Source organism: Engystomops pustulosus, chromosome 3 (genome assembly GCF_040894005.1).
Source record: "Engystomops pustulosus chromosome 3, aEngPut4.maternal, whole genome shotgun sequence".
Classification (NCBI taxonomy): Eukaryota; Metazoa; Chordata; class Amphibia; order Anura; family Leptodactylidae; genus Engystomops; species Engystomops pustulosus.
This window is the reverse complement of record NC_092413.1, coordinates 77,140,841-77,161,572: the sequence shown is the minus strand read 5'-3', so window position 1 is coordinate 77,161,572 and position 20,732 is coordinate 77,140,841. Positions and strand designations below refer to the sequence as shown.

Here is a 20,732-nt window from a genome sequence, read left to right as displayed (position 1 = left end):
TCACCCTTGGGAAACATGTGACCTTTTCAAATATATGAATAACTCCCCTCACTCGGGATTGGCTGTAGAGGAGCAGGGGGCGTTGCTAAGCCCAGTGATGGGTGTTTTCATATATTTGAAAAGGTCACATGGAGTAGCTGAATCCCAAGGGTGGGGGGGACTGCTCCTTTCCAGCCCCTCCCATTTGGCAACTGCCTAGTCACACAGCAGATGCTAATGAAAGGTACAATATAACATATCTTTTTTTCTGTAAAACCAATTTTTAATACAAAAACACTTTGGCAGTGTATGTACTATGCTCTGTGGGGACTGGGGGAGTGCTAAAAATGGGTCTCCTGGTGACAGGTGATGCAATCTCCTTGCATAAAACTTGCATCACAAGCTTGAATGTCCAGCCTGAACTCTTGGAGACCAGAACTGAACTGACATATGCCGAGTTCAGTTCTGGTGTCTAAGCATTCGGGCATGTGTAATGTGCGCATCACACTCGCATCTAAATGTGAACAAGTTTATTCTATATTTTAAAAAGTATAACATAGTATGTTACTAGGAGAAGGGAGAATGCAGTTGTTTTGATAAAGTAAGGTTGTCACACAAATTTCCACTTCTAGCATGTATAAATACAGAAATGTGTGTGAATAAATAAAAAGCCGATCTTACCTATAAGAAATGAAAACCTTATTTTCAGACCATTATATAACATGCTGAGCATATACTACCTATTGTATGCAATACAGTGCCACCCACTAACTTAACCTCAGTCTACATATTATATTACCAGATCCCCAGCATCCATAATTCACAGCCCTGCCATCATGTAACATCAGATGACTGACTGTGAGAACAACAAGCAGGCACTGGATCTCATCCCACAACCTTCATGTCATTCATACTGGTTGTGTATCACATGCATGACCAGCAGATATGGGTCGTGGCAGAGGGACAAGTAACTGGCCTGCTTTGTTCTGGTGCTCTTAGCTTTCTTTAAGGATTTCTGATTAAAGCGGCAAAATTATATAAGTAGAACCGTGATTATTGTATTGTAATGGGAAGCAATACAAAGGCTGCGGTAATAGACGCGATTATTCCGGACACAGAGTCCAAATCTAGTCAGAAGGATAAAGGCCGTCAGTGTGCCGTCATCACTCACCGCCAGAATGTCGCCGCGTGTCTTTTCTGCGCTCCACACCTTCCAAGCTTTAGTGAGAAGCCTGCTGTTCCCATAAATGATCGCCCTCGTATCACGAGATGGAGGCTGTCAACGACAATCGACGACTAACGGCACCGAGAAGAAGGGCGGGGCTGGGAAGGATGGAGAGAGAAGAGACCATTTACAGAGCATGCGCACTAGTCAGCTACGTTCACTGCAACGTTTGGTCGGGAGGAGGGTGTGTATGGTACTGCTCAGTAGACGACTTGGGGACTGTCAGTGGTTAAACGCAATGAAAAGAAACGCCTCTAAAATCTGTGTGTTTTTGTTACTTGTGGTACTAAATGAATACAATAGAAGTGCAAATACAAGCACAAAACACAAAGTGTTGAGCAGGGGCAAATTAAACTGTCTATTTATGATCGTGATTGCTTCATAGAGGATCAGTGATGCCGTTCATGAGCTGGGGAGCCCAAATATATAAAGCTATGCGCAATTAGGTTATTTTTCCTTAGGCCCCTTTCACACTTGCAAGGCAGATCAGAGTTCAGTTTTTCAAAACTGAGGAGGACTATGTTTTCTATGGCGATTGGAGATGCATCATAAACACATTGCACATGCAAATGCAATGCATTTTTCACTGATCATAGTCCTGTATAATGCGTTTTTCATGCACCTGACTTGCAAAAGTAGAGCATGCTGAGATCAACAAAAAACGCAAGTGTGAAAGGGGGCTTAGGCAGCACGGACAATTTTTTTACTGCTTGAGGCGAAACTTTAAATGACTCACAGTCATATACACAAATGCATGCTCATATACACTCACAGTCATGTACACAAATACATGCTCATATACACTCACAGTCATGTACACAAATACATGCTCATATACACTCACAGTCATGTACACAAATACATGCTCATATACACTCACAGTCATGTACACAAATACATGCTCATATACACTCACAGTCATGTACACAAATACATGCTCATATACACTCACAGTCATGTACACAAATACATGTTCATATACACTCACAGTCATGTACACAAATACATGCTCATATACACTCACAGTCATATACACAAATACATGCTCATATACACTCACAGTCATATACACAAATACATGCTCAAATATACTCAATGTACACAAATACATGCTCATATACACTCACAGTCATATACACAAATACATGCTCATATACACTCACAGTCATGTACACAAATACATGCTCAAATATACTCAATGTACACAAATACATGCTCATATACACTCACAGTCATGTACACAAATACATGTTCATATACACTCACAGTCATGTACACAAATACATGCTCATATACACTCACAGTCATGTACACAAATACATGCTCATATACACTCACAGTCATATACACAAATACATGCTCATATACACTCACAGTCATGTACACAAATACATGCTCAAATATACTCAATGTACACAAATACATGCTCATATACACTCACAGTCATATACACAAATACATGCTCATATACACTCACAGTCATATACACAAATACATGCTCATATACACTCACAATCATGTACACAAATACATGCTCATATACACTCACAATCATGTCCATAAGTATATGCTCAAATACACTCAATGTACAGAAATACATGTTCATATACACTTGGTCATATACACAAATACATGCTCATATACACTCACAGTCATGTACACAAATACATGCTCAAATATACTCACAGTCATGTACACAAATACATGCTCAAATATACTCGATGTACACAAATACATGCTCATATACACTCACAGTCATATACACAAATACATGCTCATATACACTCACAGTCATGTACACAAATATATGCTCAAATATACTCAATGTACACAAATACATGCTCATACACACAGGGCCGATTCTAGCATATTTGCTGCCTGAGGCGAATATTAAAATGCTGCCCCCCGCTCCCTGTTCAGTAAATACTGAAAACTTTACTAACAATTAACATCCCAACAGACAGCTTACTGACACTGTGTGACTGACTACAGTTTCTGGAAGTCATTAGTGGCATCTAGTACCTTATAGATGACAATCTCTTCCATCAGGAGGACTTTATTCTGGGTTCTCCAATCCATAACATATCACTGCTGAATTCACGGCCAGATATCTTCAGCTCCGTGCAGTATCTCCACCCGGTGTCCCTAAAAATACCGCAGTCACTTACAGTATGAAGTCTCCTGGATAACAACACTGCGCTCCTAAATAATATATACCCCTCACAACGTAATGGACGACACTCTCCCCACATATAAAACATCCCTTCACTATAATATATACATTCTACTGGAATTATAGCATGCACACCAGCAATCAATATACAACACCCCCAATTTATTAATACAGACCCCCTCCCCCCAACATTTGGTTTACACGATGCAAAGTTGTATCCTATTGTATCCTATAACTAATTTATCCCACCCTTTTACATAAGATTTTATATATATATTAATGCACAGCACACCCCCCCTTCCCAGATAAAAGGATTATGGCCCCATATAAAATGCACAGCACCCCCCCCCCCTTCCCAGATAAAAGGATTATGGCCCCATATAAAATGCACAGCAACCCCCCCCCCCTTCCCAGATAAAAGGATTATGGCCCCATATAAAATGCACAGCAACCCCCACCCCCACCCCAGATAAAAGGATTATGGCCCCACATAATATTAATAGCATCACCCCCCCCCAGATAAAAGGATTATGGCACAGCACCCTCCCCCCTTTCCAAGATAAAAGGATTATGGCCCCATATAATATTAATAGCATTCCCCCCCAGATAAAAGGATTATGGCCCCATATAAAATGAACAGCCTCCCCCCCCCAGATAAAAGGATTATGGCCCCACATAATATTAATAGCATCACCCCCCCCCCCCAGATAAAAGGATTATGGCCCCATATAAAATGCACAGCACCCTCCCCCCTTTCCAAGATAAAAGGATTATGGCCCCATATAATATCAATAGCATTCCCCCCCCCAGATAAAAGGATTATGGCCCCATATAAAATGAACAGCCCCCCCCCAGATAAAAGGATTATGGCCCCATATAAAATGAACAGCCCCCCCCCCCCCAGATAAAAGGAATATGGGCCGATATATATAAATATATAGAAAAACCTCCCCACCCCTACACAGCTATATTAACTATATAATCCTATATCCCCCCCTTATTGGCCACATTTAATTAGTAGCGGGACATCAAAAATAATAAAACTTATACTTACCTCCGTCAGGGTGCTTCCACGGAGTGCAGCTCCCATCTTCGTCACAGGCGGGTGACGTCATCATCCGCCGCCTGTGTCTCTGCTTAGAACGGAGCGACGCCAGCAGCAAGATAGGCACTGCGTCGCTCCGCTAATAAATCGCGTCTGTCTCTTAAAGTTTTATTTAGCTGGTGGGCAATTCGGGCGGCAGCGGGCGCCCGAATCACCCACATTAGAGCGGCGAATATCGCCGCCCTTTACAGGGAACCGCAATCTGCCGCCTGAAGCGAGATTTTCATCTCGGCTCATGGCAGATGCGGCCCTGCATACACACACAATCATGTACACAAATACATGCTCAAATACACTCACAATCATGTACACAAACACATGCTCAAATACACTCGGTCATATACACAAATACATGCTCAAATACACTCGGTCATATACACAAATACATGCTCATATACACTCACAGTCATGTACACAAACACACAGGGACGGCTCCAGGTTCTAGTAGGCCCCTGGGCGCCAGTGCCTCAGTGGGCCCCTTTACTATGCCTCCCAAATTTGAATCAGAGAAAGTGACGGCCCGCTTTTGCCCCCTCCTGTTGCCCCACCATACGTTTTTCATGTTGCCATGTGTTTGGCTGCTTTTAAAGCCATTTTCTTCATTGATGGAAGCAGGGCCGGATTAAGGTTGGTGGGAGCCCCTGGGCGCAAAATCTGGTGGAGGCCCCCACTGAGTGTAGCGTGCATACACGTCCTCTTTCTCACTTTCCACTATCTCAGCAGTAACACAGCTACATATAGCCGCCTCGCCCCCAGTAACACAGCTACACACAGCCGCCTCGCCCCCAGTAACACAGCTACACACAGCCGCCTCGCCCCCAGTAACACCGCTACACACAGCCGCCTCGCCCCCAGTAACACCGCTACACACAGCCGCCTCGCCCCCAGTAACACAGCTACACACAGCCGCCTCGCCCCCAGTAACACAGCTACACACAGCCGCCTCGCCCCCAGTAACACCGCTACACACAGCCACATCACCCCCAGTAACACAGCTGCATGCAGCCGCCTCGCCCCCCCAAGTAATACCGCTACACACAGCCGCCTCATCCCCAGTAACACCGCTACACACAGCCCCCTCATCCCCAGTAACACAGCTACATACAGCCGCCTCACCCTCCAGTAACACAGCTACATACAGCCGCATCACCCCCAGTAACACAGCTACATACAGCCGCATCACCCCCAGTAACACAGCTACACACAGCCGCCTCATCCCCAGTAACACAGCTACACACAGCCGCCTCATCCCCAGTAACACCGCTACACACAGCTGCCTCATCCCCAGTAACACCGCTACACACAGCCGCCTCATCCCCAGTAACACCGCTACACACAGCCGCCTCATCCCCAGTAACACAGCTACACACAGCCGCCTCATCCCCAGTAACACAGCTACACACAGCCGCCTCATCCCCAGTAACACCGCTACATACAGCCACCTCGCCCCCAGTAACACAGCTACATGCAGCCGCCTCGCCCCCAGTAACACAGCTACATACAGCCGCCTCACCCCCCAGTAACACAGCTACATACAGCCGCATCACCCCCAGTAACACAGCTACATACAGCCGCCTCACCCCCAGTAACACAGCTACATACAGCCGCCTCACCCCCCAGTAACACAGCTACATACAGCCGCATCACCCCCAGTAACACAGCTACATACAGCCGCCTCGCCCCAAGTAACACCGCTACACACAGCCGCATCACCCCCAGTAACACATCTACATACAGCCGCCTCGCCCCCCCAAGTAATACCGCTACATACAGCTGCCTCGCCCCCAGTAACACCGCTACACACAGCCGCCTCATCCCCAGTAACACCGCTACATACAGCCGCCTCGTCCCCCCAAGTAATACCGCTACATACAGCCGCCTCGCCCCCCCAAGTAATACATCTATATATATACCCTCACCCCTACCAGACACGCAGTCCCAGGTAACATACACCTCAGCCCGCACAGCCATGCAGTCCCATGTAACGTACACCTCAGCCCGCACAGCCATGCAGTCCCATGTAACGTACACCTCAGCCCGCACAGCCATGAAGTCCCATGTATACAGCCACACCAGCCATATAGACCCATGTATACAGCCACACAGACCCATGTATACAGCAACACCAGCCATACAGACCCATGTATACAGCCACACACGCCCATGTATACAGCCGCACAGACCCATGTATACAGCCGCACAGACCCATGTATACAGCCGCACAGATCCATGTATACAGCCGCACAGGCCCATGTATACAGCCGAACAGACCCATGTATCCAGCCTCGCAGACCCATGTATACAGCCATACAGCCCCATGTATACAGCCACTCCTGACATCACAGTTTCCCACAGGTTTGGGGGGGAAAATGGGAGGGGGGATCGCGGGGGGGGGGGCAATTGTATGGCCGCCGATCATAGGGGGAGGTCACTGAGAGCTGTCTCTAGTTGGGAGCAATGCTCTGCAGCCGCGCTGCAGCACATCACTCCATCCAGAGGCTGTCAGCTCACAGCAGCAATCGGGCAATGTTGCAGAGCTAGCTCTTTGCAAGCTGACTTTTCCTGCCTGTCTGGGGGTGATGCTCTACAGCCACGCCGCTGGACATCGCTCCCAGTCAGTGTCAGACATGCTCAGCTGGTGGGGGCCCCCTGGGGTGGCAAGATGGTGGGGGCCCCTGGGCTCGAGCTTTGTTTACGTTTTCACACCTGCTTACACTTCTAGCAATGAAATGATAGGGCGCAATGGTGGGGGCAAAAGATTTTTGTGAGTTTTGAGGGACATAAAGAAAATTCTGGAACTAAAAATTATGCTTCTTTATCCGTGTGCAGACCCAGGGACACCCTCCAGCGAATATTGTTTAATAATGTTTTCTTAATCAGACATCAGTATTGATGTTAAGTCAAGATTTGGTGGGATTATACAACATAAAAACATTTCATACCTGTCAAAACACTTCTTAAATAAAAATGCAGGAGATCACCTCACCTTAGGATGACTAGCATCGATGTTGTGGATTCTACAGCTGGATACTCGTACACCAAAAGGGTTGAATAACAAAACGGATACGATGTATCTTTATTGAAAACAATAAGTTATGTACTATCCAGAATATGCTGTTTCTGTCTGAATTTTTCTTTGCACATAAACGAACTTCAGTTCCATGTAAAAGAACATAGTATATACATGCGCTAACTAATTAGCCTCACCTGTTACCTGCCCTTTTAATGTGGTGTGTTTATGCTTAGTCTTTAGAACATGAGTAAGAACAGACACACAAGTGTTCGAAACGCGTAGGTCTATGTATATTATGCACCTTATTTTATAGAAATGAAATAAAGCTTCAAGATTTTTTAGCAGATTGGAGAGCCGGTCATATCTCTACTATTTTCAAGTTTACACGGAGATCTCCGACAAATCTCTTTGAATAACCGGACCACATAGAGGAATTGGCGTCCCACAGCTATGGTTGACGTGAGTGAGCGGGCAGCTCAAAACATATTTTTCTGTACATGCTCATACACCAGCAGTCATGTACACAAATACATGCTCATATACACTCACAGTCATGTACACAAATACATGCTGATTAGAGATGAGCAAGCATACTCCTTCGAGCTTGATGCTCGTTCGAGCATTAGCGTACTCGCAACTGCTCGTTGCTCTGACCAGTATTTCGCCAGCTCTAGAAAATGGCATCTCCCGGCATTTAGATTTTTGGCGGCCAGAAACAGCCAATCACAAGCCAGGAGACTCTGCCGTACACCCAGCATCACGTGGTACACTTACATGTCGATATCAGTGGTTGGCTGGCCTGATCAGGTGACCCTGGAATAGACTAGCCCCTGCCCAAGCTGCTCGGATCATTCTATGTCTGGATGCCGTTAGCAATAGAGCTGCTGCTGGTCAGGGAAAGCGTTATGGTGTTCTATTAGATTACTGTTAGGCAGGAGTGATTCTACAAGAACCCAACAGCCCTTGTTAGGGCTACATTAGCGTTTTTCAAAAGTTAAAGTGACAGTCACAGCACAAAATCCTTTTGTGTGCTGTCAGTGTTGGTTAGAAACTAGCCATAGCAATCATCTTCTGAGGTTGCTGTCTGATTTCTTCTGCACTACCTGCTGATGAGGGAGAATGGGAATGCCGCAGAGCTACACTCCCTAGCTTCATGTCTCAACTTACTGGGACTCGTGGTAGAGCACTGTTGAGGCCACAACAGTGCGAACAGGTGATGTAGTGGATTGCGGACAATGCTTCAAGTAATTTGAGCACTCCTCCGCATCGGGGTTTTCCAATTCAGTGCTGCGACGGCGTCTGGCATGTAGAGCAGATCCAAGGAAAAAAATAGAAAAAGCCAGAGCGCTTGCGAATAAAATCCAAAGTAGTTTTATTGGGTATCCATTAAAAAACTGCACACATCATGTGCATAGACAGTGTAGGTTATAAAGACAGAGACCTACGCATTTCAGCTCACTGCGGAGCCTTAATCATGGTATAGTGTAACCAAGTTAAAAACAGCACTTTAAACACCATAGTACACCTGAACAATCAAACGTTTCAAACGTCACATCCGGTTTGTTGAACGCAGTCAAATCTATTTCTTATGCATTTCTAGGTACAAAAAAAGGGGGTAAAGCATACAAAGACATTTTACACATGTTATGCATATTTAATAAATGTAAGCTAAATCATTTTTGGAGTTAAGAGCAAGAATCCAAAACGCCTCCCTTTTTAGGAGGAGTTTTCTTCCAGTTTCCACCTCTGAGTGGTCGGTTAACATGTTCAATACCAAAGAAACGAAAGCTAGAAAGATTTTTGTTATGCATAGTGTGAGACACTGAAGGGGTTAACTGTGGATGGGCGGTATGTTTCCCCTAGGTTTTGCTATTATGCAAGGCCTTAGTGCTGAGGTTGGGTTGTCCAGCACCTTGGACACAGGTGGTGGGAACAGCCCCATCAGCCTGCATAAAGCCGCTCAGCAGAGCTGAGAGTGTGTTCTCTCTGAGTGGAGGCTGGAGACCTCTGACCTCTGTGCCTGGAGCAGCAAAAGTGTTTTTGTTAGTGGTGAGTCAGAGAACCATTGTTTAGTTAGCACCCTGACGGGTAGGATATTATTTTGTTTTGATGCCTGATTGTGAAGGCTGTTTTATTTTGTTCCTGCTGAAATAAACACAGGCTAGACCTGTTTTGGACTGTACTTTGGTGTCACTGTCGTGAACTGCATCACAGCACCCCGCTACCACGGTCTCTACTGGGCCAAATCTCCCACATATGGTGCTTCGGATTGCGGGCAGTTCAAAAAGACACACCTGAAAGGCTCGCTACATCCTGCAACATTGCATGGCCTGGGTGAGAACAGCAGGAAAATTGCAGGATACAGCCAAGATGGAGGACTTTATTAAATACCTGCAAGAGGAGGCCAGAGCTAATCGGCAGCAGCAGCAAGCCATGCTCCAGCAACAGGAGGAGAGGTCCCGCCAGCAGCAAGCCATGCTCCAGCAACAGGAGGAGAGGTCCTGTCAGCAGCAAGCCATGTTCCAGCTGATGATGAAAAAGTTTTCTGGCATTATGGCGGCATCGCAGGCGACGGCTACTGAGGGGTCCCATACTGGTTTGCAAGGGTACCCGGTTGTCCAGCATTCCGCACGGGCTGCAGTGCAGAAGGCCTTACAAAAGATGACGGCGACCGACGACGTGGAGGCGTATCTCACTGTGTTCGAGCGAGTAGTTGAGCGAGAGGAGTTACCAGCTGAGTAGTGGGCAGATGTCCTGGCACCGTTCCTGACAGGCGAATCGCAGAAGGCTTACTACGACCTGAGTGAAATGGAGGCCCGTGAGTACCCCCAGCTAAAGGCGGAGATTCTGGCTCGTCTTGGGGTCACCGTTCAAGTTCGTTCCAGTCGGGTCCACCAGTGGGCTTACTCAGAAAAACTACCCCCACGCTCCCAAATGCATGACCTGATCCATCTTGTCCGGAAGTGGCTACAACCAGAGGACTGCACCCCAGCACAGATGGTAGAGAGAGTGGTCCTCGACAAGTTCACCCGTTCTCTGCCCTCTCGGCTCCAGCGGTGGGCTGGACAGGCCGGTCCCACTAATGCTTAGGAACTCGTGTCCCTGGTAGAGAGATATCGGGCTACGGAGGACCTTCTACTTACCTCTCCCACACGAAGCAGTGCCAGTGACAGGGTCACCAAACCATCTGGTAAGACTGCTACTGCGGAAAATGGGAGACATGTCAGGTTGGGAGGGGGTTCATTGGGGGGCGTGGATACCCAGAAACCCAGTTAGGCTCGTGACAGAGGTCATGGCCGTATCCAGTGCTGGCGATGCCATGAAATGGGCCATATTGCTGCCAACTGTCCACTGTCAGTGGAGCCAATGGACTGCAACCAGACCCGGCGAGTGTCACTTTTTGCCCGGCCGGTTCTGGCAGCCGAGTCAGTCATGGATGCAGAACCCCAAGTGTGCTTGGTCACAATCGGTGGACTATACAGTGGGCGGAAAGTGGGAGTTTTGTGTATACATGGGGACACTCGCGAATATCCCACTGCTGTCATCAACCTACATACCCCTTGTGGTACTATTACCCATGAAGTGGGGGTGGTGGGGACCCTGTTTCATGAGGCTATTATTGGCAGAGACTTACCGGTGTTTTGGGACCTCTGGAGACGAAGACCCACCTCAGGTGCTGTCGCAGACAATGGACAACAGGTATGTCCGGCCATGGCCCCTGAACCCTTTGAGGCCGATGTACCCACACCAGCAGTAGGGGTGACCCCATGCGATGAATTCTCTCCCCTAGAGGTCCTAGCTGGTGAGGTCGAGGGCCACGGGGAGGTAGCCGACATGCCGGACCTTGAGATCTCCCGTGAAAATTTTGGGGCTGCACAGCTACAGGACCCTACCTTATTTAAAGCACGGGAGAATGTTAAAGTAATAAATGGGGTACTCCAAATACCAGGGGCTGACAAAATATACCCCCGAATGGTGATTGTTGGGGAACTGTTGTACAGGGTTGACCAGATACGGGGTGAGGAGATTGAGCAACTTGTAGTACCCCAATCTCACCGAAGGCTGGTGCTAGATTTGGCACATAAACGTGCTGGGAGGGCACTTAGGTGCTGAGAAGACCCGAGAGAGGATCCTGCAGAGATTTTTCTGGCCCGGGGTGTGGGAGGAGGTAAACCGGTATTGTAGCTCCTGCCTTGAGTGCCAACTTACTGCCCCGGTGTCCCACTTCAGGAGTCCTCTGGTACCGTTACCAATCATAGAGGTGCCGTTTAAACGGATTGCAATGGATTTGGTTGGCCCCATAGTCAAGTCCACAAGGGGGCACCAGTACATCCTGGTTATCCTGGACTATGCTACGCGGTATCCAGAGGCAATCCCGTTAAGGAACACCACCTCCAAAAACATTGCTAGGGAGCTGTTCCAGGTGTTTCCCGTACAGGCCTCCCCAAGGAAATCTTGACTGACCAGGGAACCCCATTCATGTCTAGAGTAATGAAGGAGATGTGTCAATTAGTCCAGGTTGAACAGCTTCGCACCTCTGTATATCATCCTCAGACAAATGGCCTGGTCGAGAGGTTTAACAAGACCTTGAAGGGGATGCTAAAGAGGGTGGTCAGCAAAGATGGGAAGGACTGGGATTGTTTGTTGCCTTATTTGATGTTTGCCATACGTGAAGTTCCCCAGTCCTCCACGGGTTTCTCACCCTTTGAGTTGTTATATGGCCGTTCCCCACATGAGCTTTTGGATGTAGCTAAGGGGACCTGGGAACAGGAGAGGACCCCCCAATGTAGTGTGATTGAACACGTCTCCCTTATGCAGGACCGCATAGCGGTGGTAATGCCCCTTGTAAAGGAGCACATGACAAGGGCACAAGAGGCCCAGTCTAGGGTCTACAATAGGTCAGCCAGACTCAGGACCTTTAACCCAGGCGACAGAGTGTTAGTTCTGGTGCCCACCGTTGAGAGTAAGTTCTTGGCGAAATGGCAAGGTCCATATGAGGTCAGGGAGAAAGTGGGGGACGTTAACTACAAGATATCTCAGCCGGGGAGGAGGAAACCTGAACAGATATACCACGTGAACCTCCTAAAGCCATGGAGGGAAAGAGAGTCCCTGATAGCTGTGGGAGTAGGAAAAGCGTCTGTCCCCTAGAAGGTGACACCGGAGGTGGGTGTACCCGATGCCAAGGTGCCTGAAGTACGGATCTCGTAGTCCCTCTCCAGGGCCCAGATTCAGGAAGCGAAGGAGTTTGTGCTCCGAAACGTTGATGTGTTCTCTAAGTTACCGGGACGTACTTCAGTCATCAAGCATGACATCATAACCGAGCCCCACATCCGGGTACACCAAAAACCCTACCGGGTCCCTGAAGCGCGCCGGCTTGCCATATCCGAAGAAGTCAGGCAGATTTTAGACCTGGGGGTTATCGAGGAGTCTAAAAGTGACTGGTCGAGTCCTATTGTGTTGATTCCCAAACCTGATGGTTCCCTACGGTTCTGCAATGACTTTAGGAAGTTGAACGAGGTGTCCAAATTTGATTCTTACCCTATGCCCAGAGTTGACGAGTTGATACAACGACTTGGACAGGCTAGGTTCTTCTCCACCCTTGACTTGACGAAAGGGTATTGGCAGGTACCCCTTACTGACAGGGCTAAAGAGAAGACCGCTTTTGTTACTCCTGATGGGCTATTCCAGTATGTGGTACTTCCCTTTGGGCTGCATGGGGCTCCTGCCACATTCCAGAGGTTAATGGATCTCGTGCTAAAACCTCACCGGAGATATGCCTCGGCCTACCTGGATGACATCATAGTCTATAGTAACGATTGGAAGAGTCATCTAGCCAAGGTGCAAGCAGTGGTAGACTCCCTGAGGGCAGCAGGGTTGACAGCGAACCCCCAAAAATGTGCACTGGGTCTGGAAGAGGCCCGTTACCTGGGGTACCGTATTGGGCGAAGTGTCATCAAACCCCAAGTAAATAAAGTGGAGGCGATCCAGTAGTGGCCACGACCTATGAGCAAGAAGCAAGTGAGGGCTTTCCTAGGCATAGTGGGCTATTATCGCCGATTTATTCCCCATTTTGCTACCATAGCAGCACCCCTGACTGACCTGACCAAGGGTAGCAGGTCGGTGATGGTAAAGTGGAGTGAAGAGGCTGAGGGGGCGTTTCAGCGACTTAAGACGGTTTTGTGCGAGGGACCGGTACTGATCACCCCTAACTTCACCAAGACCTTTATTGTGCAGACTGACGCTTCTGACGTGGGCTTAGGGGCTGTCCTGTCCCAAGTAGTGGAGGGTGAGGAACATCCCGTGACATTCCTGAGCCGCAAGCTCACACCTCCTGAGAAGAACATAGTATACTTGTATTTTTCAAGTATATAAATGATAAGAAACTAAAAACAGAGAGTGTGGGTCCCCTTAGAAATAACATGGGGGTCATGGTGGAAGGAGATGAGGAAAGGGCCAATCTACTGAATGTCGCCTTCTCAACTGTCTTTACCCAGGAAAATCCCCTGGTGGAAGACACAATGAGGAATAATGTTAATTCTCTTTGGAATGTCAACAGTTTAACCCAGGAAGAGGTACGGCGCCGCCTCGCAACCACTAAGATAGATAAATCACCGGGGCCAGATGGCATACACCCCCGGGTTCTGCATGAATTATGTACCGTGATAGACAGACCGTTATTTTTAATATTTGAAGATTCACTGAGGACTGGTTATGTTCCACAGGAATGGCGCATAGCAAATGTGGTACCAATATACAAAAAAGGATCAAATAGCGATCCTGGAAACTACAGACCCGTAAGTCTAACTGCTGTGGTGGGGAAAATATTTGAGGGGTTTATTAGAGATGCTATCCTGGAGTATCTCACTGTGCACAACCTTATAACCCAGCGTCAGCATGGGTTTATGAGAGATCGGTCCTGTCAGACTAATCTGATTGGTTTCTACGAGGAGGTAAGTTCAAGACTGGATCTGGGGGACGCTGTGGATGTTGTATATCTGGACTTCTCAAAGGCATTTGACACCGTGCCACATAAAAGGTTGGTATATAAAATGAGACTGCTGGGAATAGGAGAAAATCTGTGTATCTGGGTAAGTAATTGGCTTAGTGATAGAAAACAGAGGGTGGTCATTAATGGCACATTCTCAGATTGGGTTGATGTTACCAGTGGAGTGCCACAGGGGTCAGTATTGGGGCCACTTCTTTTTAATATTTTTATTAATGACCTTGTAGTGGGTTTACACAGTCAAGTTTCAATATTTGCAGATGATACTAAGCTGTGTAAAGTAATAAATACTGAGGTCGATAGTTTAGCATTACAGAGGGATTTGTGGAAGCTTGAGGGATGGGCAGAGAAATGGTTGATGAGGTTTAATGTAGATAAATGTAAAGTTATGCACTTGGGCCATGGAAACAAAAAGTATAATTATGTTCTAAACGGTCAATTACTTAGTAAAACTGAAGCTGAAAAGGACCTGGGCGTATTGGTGGATGGTAAACTTAATTTTAGTGACCAGAGCCAGGCGGCTGCTGCTAAAGCAAATAAAATAATGGGATGTATCAAGAGAGGAATAGATTCTCATGATAATGACATAGTTTTGCCCTTATACAAATCCCTGGTCAGACCACACATGGAATATTGTGTACAGTTTTGGGCACCAGTGTATAAAAAGGATATAATAGAGCTGGAACGGGTGCAGAGGAGAGCAACCAGGATTATTAGGGGAATGGGGGGATTAGAATACACTGACAGATTACAAAATTTGGGATTATTCAGTTTAGAAAAAAGACGACTGAGGGGAGACCTCATTACATTGTACAAATACCTGAACGGACAGGACAAGGATCTCTCCAAAGATCTTTTTATACCTCGGCCTGTGACCAGGACAAGGGGGCATCCTCTACGCCTAGAGGAGAGGCGATTCTACCATCACCATAGACAAAGGTTCTTTACTGTAAGAGCAGTGAGACTATGGAACTCTCTGCCGCAGGAGGTTGTTATGGCCGACTCTATGTACATGTTCAAGAGAGGCCTGGATGCCTTTCTGGAGAGAAAAAACATCACGGGTTATGGGGATAAAACATTTATTTAATTCTTGAAGGTTGGACTTGATGGACTTGCGTCTCCTTCCAGCCTTATATACTATGATACTATGATAGTTGAGAGGGAGTTCTTGGCGATAAAATGGGCTCTGGAATCCCTGAGGTATTACTTGATAGGGCGACAGTTTACACTAGTGACCGATCACTCTCCCCTCACCTGGATGAGTCAGGCCAAAGAGAGGAACGCCAGGGTCACAAGGTGGTTCCTAATGTTGCAGAATTTCAAATTCACGGTAGAACATCGAGCAGGAAAGCTGCATGGGAATGCCGATGCCCTATCTCGTACCCACTGTCTGATGGCCAAAAGTGTTCGTCCCCACAGGGTCAAACAGAGGGGGAGGGTATGTGAGACACTGAAGGGGTTAACTGTGGATGGGCGGTATGTTTCCCCTAGGTTTTGCTATTATGCAAGGCCTTAGTGCTGAGGTTGGATTGTCCAGCACCTTGGACACAGGTGATGGGAACAGCCCAATCAGCCTGCATAAAGCCGCTCAGCAGAGCTGAGAGTGTGTTCTCTCTGAGTGGAGGCTGGAGAGCACACAGCCCTGACCTCTGTGCCTGGAGCAGCAAAAGTGTTTTTGTTAGTGGTGAGTCAGAGAACCATTGTTTAGTTAGCACCCTGACGGGTAGGATATTATTTTGTTTTGATGCCTGATTGTGAAGGCTGTTTTATTTTGTTCCTGCTGAAATAAACACAGGCTAGACCTGTTTTGGACTGTACTTTGGTGTCACTGTCGTGAACTGCATCACAGCACAACGCTACCGCGGTCTCTACTGGGCCAAATCTCCCACAATAGCTATAAAGTGCTTGGCGGCTCCTGAAGAATTGGAGTCACCATTTTTAATACTTGCAAGATGCTGAGCAATCTTTGCTTTCAATTTCTGTATTGTGCAACCAACATAAACGACAGAACAACACATGCATTGAATGATGTACACTACATATAGCGTGTCACAATTGATAAAAGTTTTTATCTTCCTGCTCATGTTGATATCAGTCTTAAATTCTAACGTTCTGTTAGCTGCATATATGCAAATATTGCATCTATTACCTCCACATTTATAGAAACCTGTTACAGACAGCCAACTTTCAGTATTAACCCTTGTGTTAAATGTACTGGGTGATAGAATATTACCCAGAGTTCTACCGCAATTTGCAACGCTCCTATGGCTATCCTTCATCACCTTACAAAGTATAGTGTCCTGATTTAGTACGGGGATATATTTACGAATGATGTTTTTAATTCTATTAAATTGTGCACTGTACGGGGTGCTAAAGGTAGGAACATATGTTGTCGTTTGATTGGAAATGGGGGTATCCTTTCTTTTTAACAATTTTTTTCCTATTTACTGTTTCAGCTTTCTCTCTTGCATTTTTTAGCATGGATGGAGAATAGAATATGGTAGACTGTGCACGAAATTCCACATCATTCGAGCAGATACGTCTGGCTCGTAAAAATTCCCCATAGGGAATCGCATGCACAGTATGTGAGGGGTGGCAACTGGATGTCGATAAAATAGAGTTGCCTGCTAGAGGCTTAGAAAACATGGTAGTGATAACGTTTTCGCAATCAGGTATGGCCCTCAAATCGATGTCTAGAAAATGTATATTAATAGAAGGTTGTTCCGATGTAAACTTCAGATTAATATCATTATCATTAATGTATAAAACAAACTCCGAGTATGTCCCTGCATCCCCCCGCCACACCACCAATATATCGTCCACATATCTACCATAAAAAAAATTATATTTCGTAAAAAGGGGTTATGGATAGAAAAAATAGTTTTTTTCCTCCCACCATGCCACAAATAATATGGCTAATGATGGGGAGAATTTTGAGCCCATTGGGGCACCGCAAACCTGCGCTCGGAGCCCGAGGATGCGCGATCTCGGGAACGAGGCCGGAGTTACTGCTCATGCGCAGAACTCCGGCTTCTCGGACGAGGGCGCGCAGCTGCCAGGAGCTGCGCGCCGAAGATCACAGGGTAGGCGGGGAAAGCGGCTACTGGGGCGTGGAGTAGCCGCGCCGTGTAGCCTCGTGTCCGGCTACTGCACGCCCCAGTAGCCGCTTAATAAAATTTACATATCAAGGCAATAAAGTTTATGCTACGCTAGCGGGGACGTGAGGATTAGCTCTAAAAAGGGCTGTCCTCACGTCCCATACATCCACCTACCACCCGATCTACCTTTATAGGAAGATTCGTGGTGGTAGGTTCCCTTTAACATAGGTTTTGGAATCATATAGGAAGTTTTCAGCCAGTTGCACATATAGACCAGAATCCATCACAACAACTGATCCTCCTTTATCCGATTTTCAGACTACAAGGTAGGTATTTTTCTTAAGTATATGCATAGCTTTAAATTGTGTTTTTTAGTACACCTTACAGGCTGGATTGTGTTGTTTAGTATATGTAACTCTTTTTCCACCAATGTCTGAAAAAGATCAAGTGCAGGCACTCTAGATTTTATCGGATAAAAATCGTTATTGGTCATGGCATAATTTACATTGGAAATATCAACAGTTGGCATGTCTTTGAATTCACTGAGCTCATGCAAATCCAATAGAGCATTCTGTTCATGGAACATAAGATCAGTGAATTCATTGTCTACCTGAAATGTGAAGGAAGAACCAGGTGAAGAATTCTCAAATTTGTCAGCTGAGAAATTATCAGCAAAAAAATTTATTTTTACAGTAATTGTCCTGACAAAACGGTTAACGTCAAGGAGGGTCTGGAAAATGTCAAAGTTCTGGGATGGAACATAATTAAGTCCTTTAGCCAAAACCGATAGTTAGTCCTCCGATAAAATTGTAGGTGACAGAACGATGACGTTATCTTGTTTTTGACGTTATCTTATTTTGATTCAGCACTAACGTTTATTTCTTGCTCTTGCGTGTTGTATACCTTTTTTCCATACCCTCCTCGTTTGTTTCGCTTGCCCCGTTTTTTGACGGATTATCCGAAGGAGGTTTAATTTTTGTATAATATCTTCTATTCCCTGATGGATTTTTATGTTCAATCAACATTTATTGGTGAAAAAAGAGTAACAATTGCAAACAGAATTTCAAAGGCAGGAAGGGTGGTCTCGCAGGACCCCAGCATTAATATACATACAACATCATGTCATACAGTGACGTAGCAGCAGACTGTGGGATTATACTGAGGCATAGATCGTAAAGTACCGGCTGCAGGGGTCCGCTCAACCTTTTCAGTGATAGAACAAGACAAAAATACGAACAGGGGGTAGAGGGTACAAGACATAGACGAGAAGGGAATAACTGGGCGGGGAAAGGGGGAGGGGTCTGGGGTTAGGGATGGCTGCTGTGTCATGTTTTGGCTATACACTACAAGCCTATCGCCTATTTACAATGCAAGGGTCCTGAAAGGTTACAAATTCACGTAGAGACCTTATTATTTCAAGCAAAGAGATCCTGAAAGGCCGGGGTCAGTTGGAATTCCTCCCAAGGGGACCACACAGTGGCTGTCTTACTCGGATCGGGCATGTCCTCGGCCACCAGCTCCTCCATCCTCCGTATGTAGCGGAGCTCCTGTATCCACTCCACAACCGTGGGTGGATGAGGTCTCTTCCAGTGTCGAGGGATCACTGTCCTTGCCGCCGTGAGGAAGTGGCGAAGGAGTCCTTTTTTGATGGAGGAGATGGTGCCTGGTAGCACGGAAAGGAGGGCAACCTGTGGGCTAAATTGTATAGTCTTACCAGACACTCTGCTATAGGTGTCAAACACCATCCGCCATAAGGCCTGTATTATCGAGCAGCTCCACCATATGTGAAGAATGGATCCCACCTCCGCACCGCACCTCCAGCAGAGCTCCGAGACTCCAGGGTAGATCCTATGGAGCGTGAGGGGGCACCTGTACCAGCGTGATAAGATCTTATAGTTCTTCTCCTGAGCGCTGCAGGGCAGAGGGAGCTAATGGGAGAATAAAAAGGCTTTGTCCCATTCTGCTTCCGTGAGTGTGGTCGATAGGTCTGACTCCCATGCTGACACGAACCCTGGGTTCCCCCGAGAGGACTCAGCGAGCAGTAAAGCATATAGCTGAGACAAGACATGGGCTGGAGGTGATGCAGGTCTAAGTAGTGCCTCAAACCCGGTTAGGGATGCTCCAAAACTAGAGTCGGTGTCGGTGCTAACATATGAGGCTAGTTGTTGGTACTCCAGCCAGGATAGTGGAATGTGTGGGTTGGAGGCTCTCAATGAGTCCCAGGAGGGCAGGGTATCTCCAGACACCACCTGTCCCATACGGATATCTGCTCCCGCTTCCCAACACAGGAATCTCCCTCTCCCCATCCCAGGGGGGAATGCTGGATTATTAAATAGGGGAGTGGGGGGGCCCTGTAGTCTAACTAGGGTGCCCCGAGAAGCCAGTCTTTTCCCCATACTTCCTCCGAGAATGGGACAGAGTGAGTGTGTGAAGCTCTCTGGCCGTTGGGCCAAAGTGAGTGAGGTCTGTTTCCAGAGACACCCATTGCTTGGTTGCTCTATGATAATGGCAGTCTACTATGCGCATGAGCAACGATGCGGAGTGGTAAAGTTTGGGGTCAGGAAGACCCACTCCAACCGCAATTTTGGGTCTAGCCAGTGTGGCATAGCTGATCCTACTTGCCCCCCCCCCACACACACACACACAAATCTCCGGAAAGCCGCTTTGAGGCTTGTAAAGAATGAGCCCGGGGGTCGTATCGGTAGGGTTTGAAATAAGTATAAGAACCGGGGCATTACGTCCATTTTCAGGACATTGATCCTACCAAACCAAGAGACTACTGCTACGGTATTTGGCCAGGTCCTGTAATGTGTGATCCAGGAGGGTTTTATAGTTGAGGTTGTAGAGGCACGAAAGGTCTGCTGGGATGTCAATTCCTAAGTAGCGAATATGAGATCTCTGCCACTTGAATGGAAATTGGGATGCTAGGTGGGATATTTCACTCTCAGGGAGGGAGATGTTCAGGGCTTCTGATTTCGATAGATTAACCTTGAAGTTGCTAAGGAGGCCAAAGCGGGAAAACTCTGCCAAGATGGACGGGAGGGAGACCCGGGCTGTGACACATACAAAAGCAGGTCATCCCCATAGATGGCGGTCTTGTATTGTTTAGATCCAACCTGGAGACCGTGCACACTAG

The 20,732-nt window shown here is 46.9% G+C and overlaps 1 protein-coding gene across 3 annotated transcripts in view; it reads right to left on the bottom strand.

Annotated features, from left to right (window-relative positions):
• Window positions 1-1,350, bottom strand: part of CEP170 (centrosomal protein 170) — a 92,898-nt gene extending 91,548 nt beyond the window's left edge. For 2 of the 3 annotated variants that reach the window (XM_072141159.1, XM_072141162.1), the window contains exon 1: window positions 1,151-1,350. The gene's annotated coding sequence lies outside the window, so the exon portion shown is untranslated. The remainder of the gene's footprint in view (window positions 1-1,150) is intronic. The other variant, XM_072141161.1, reaches the window with a different exon arrangement.
• Window positions 1,351-20,732: the final 19,382 nt, after the last annotated feature.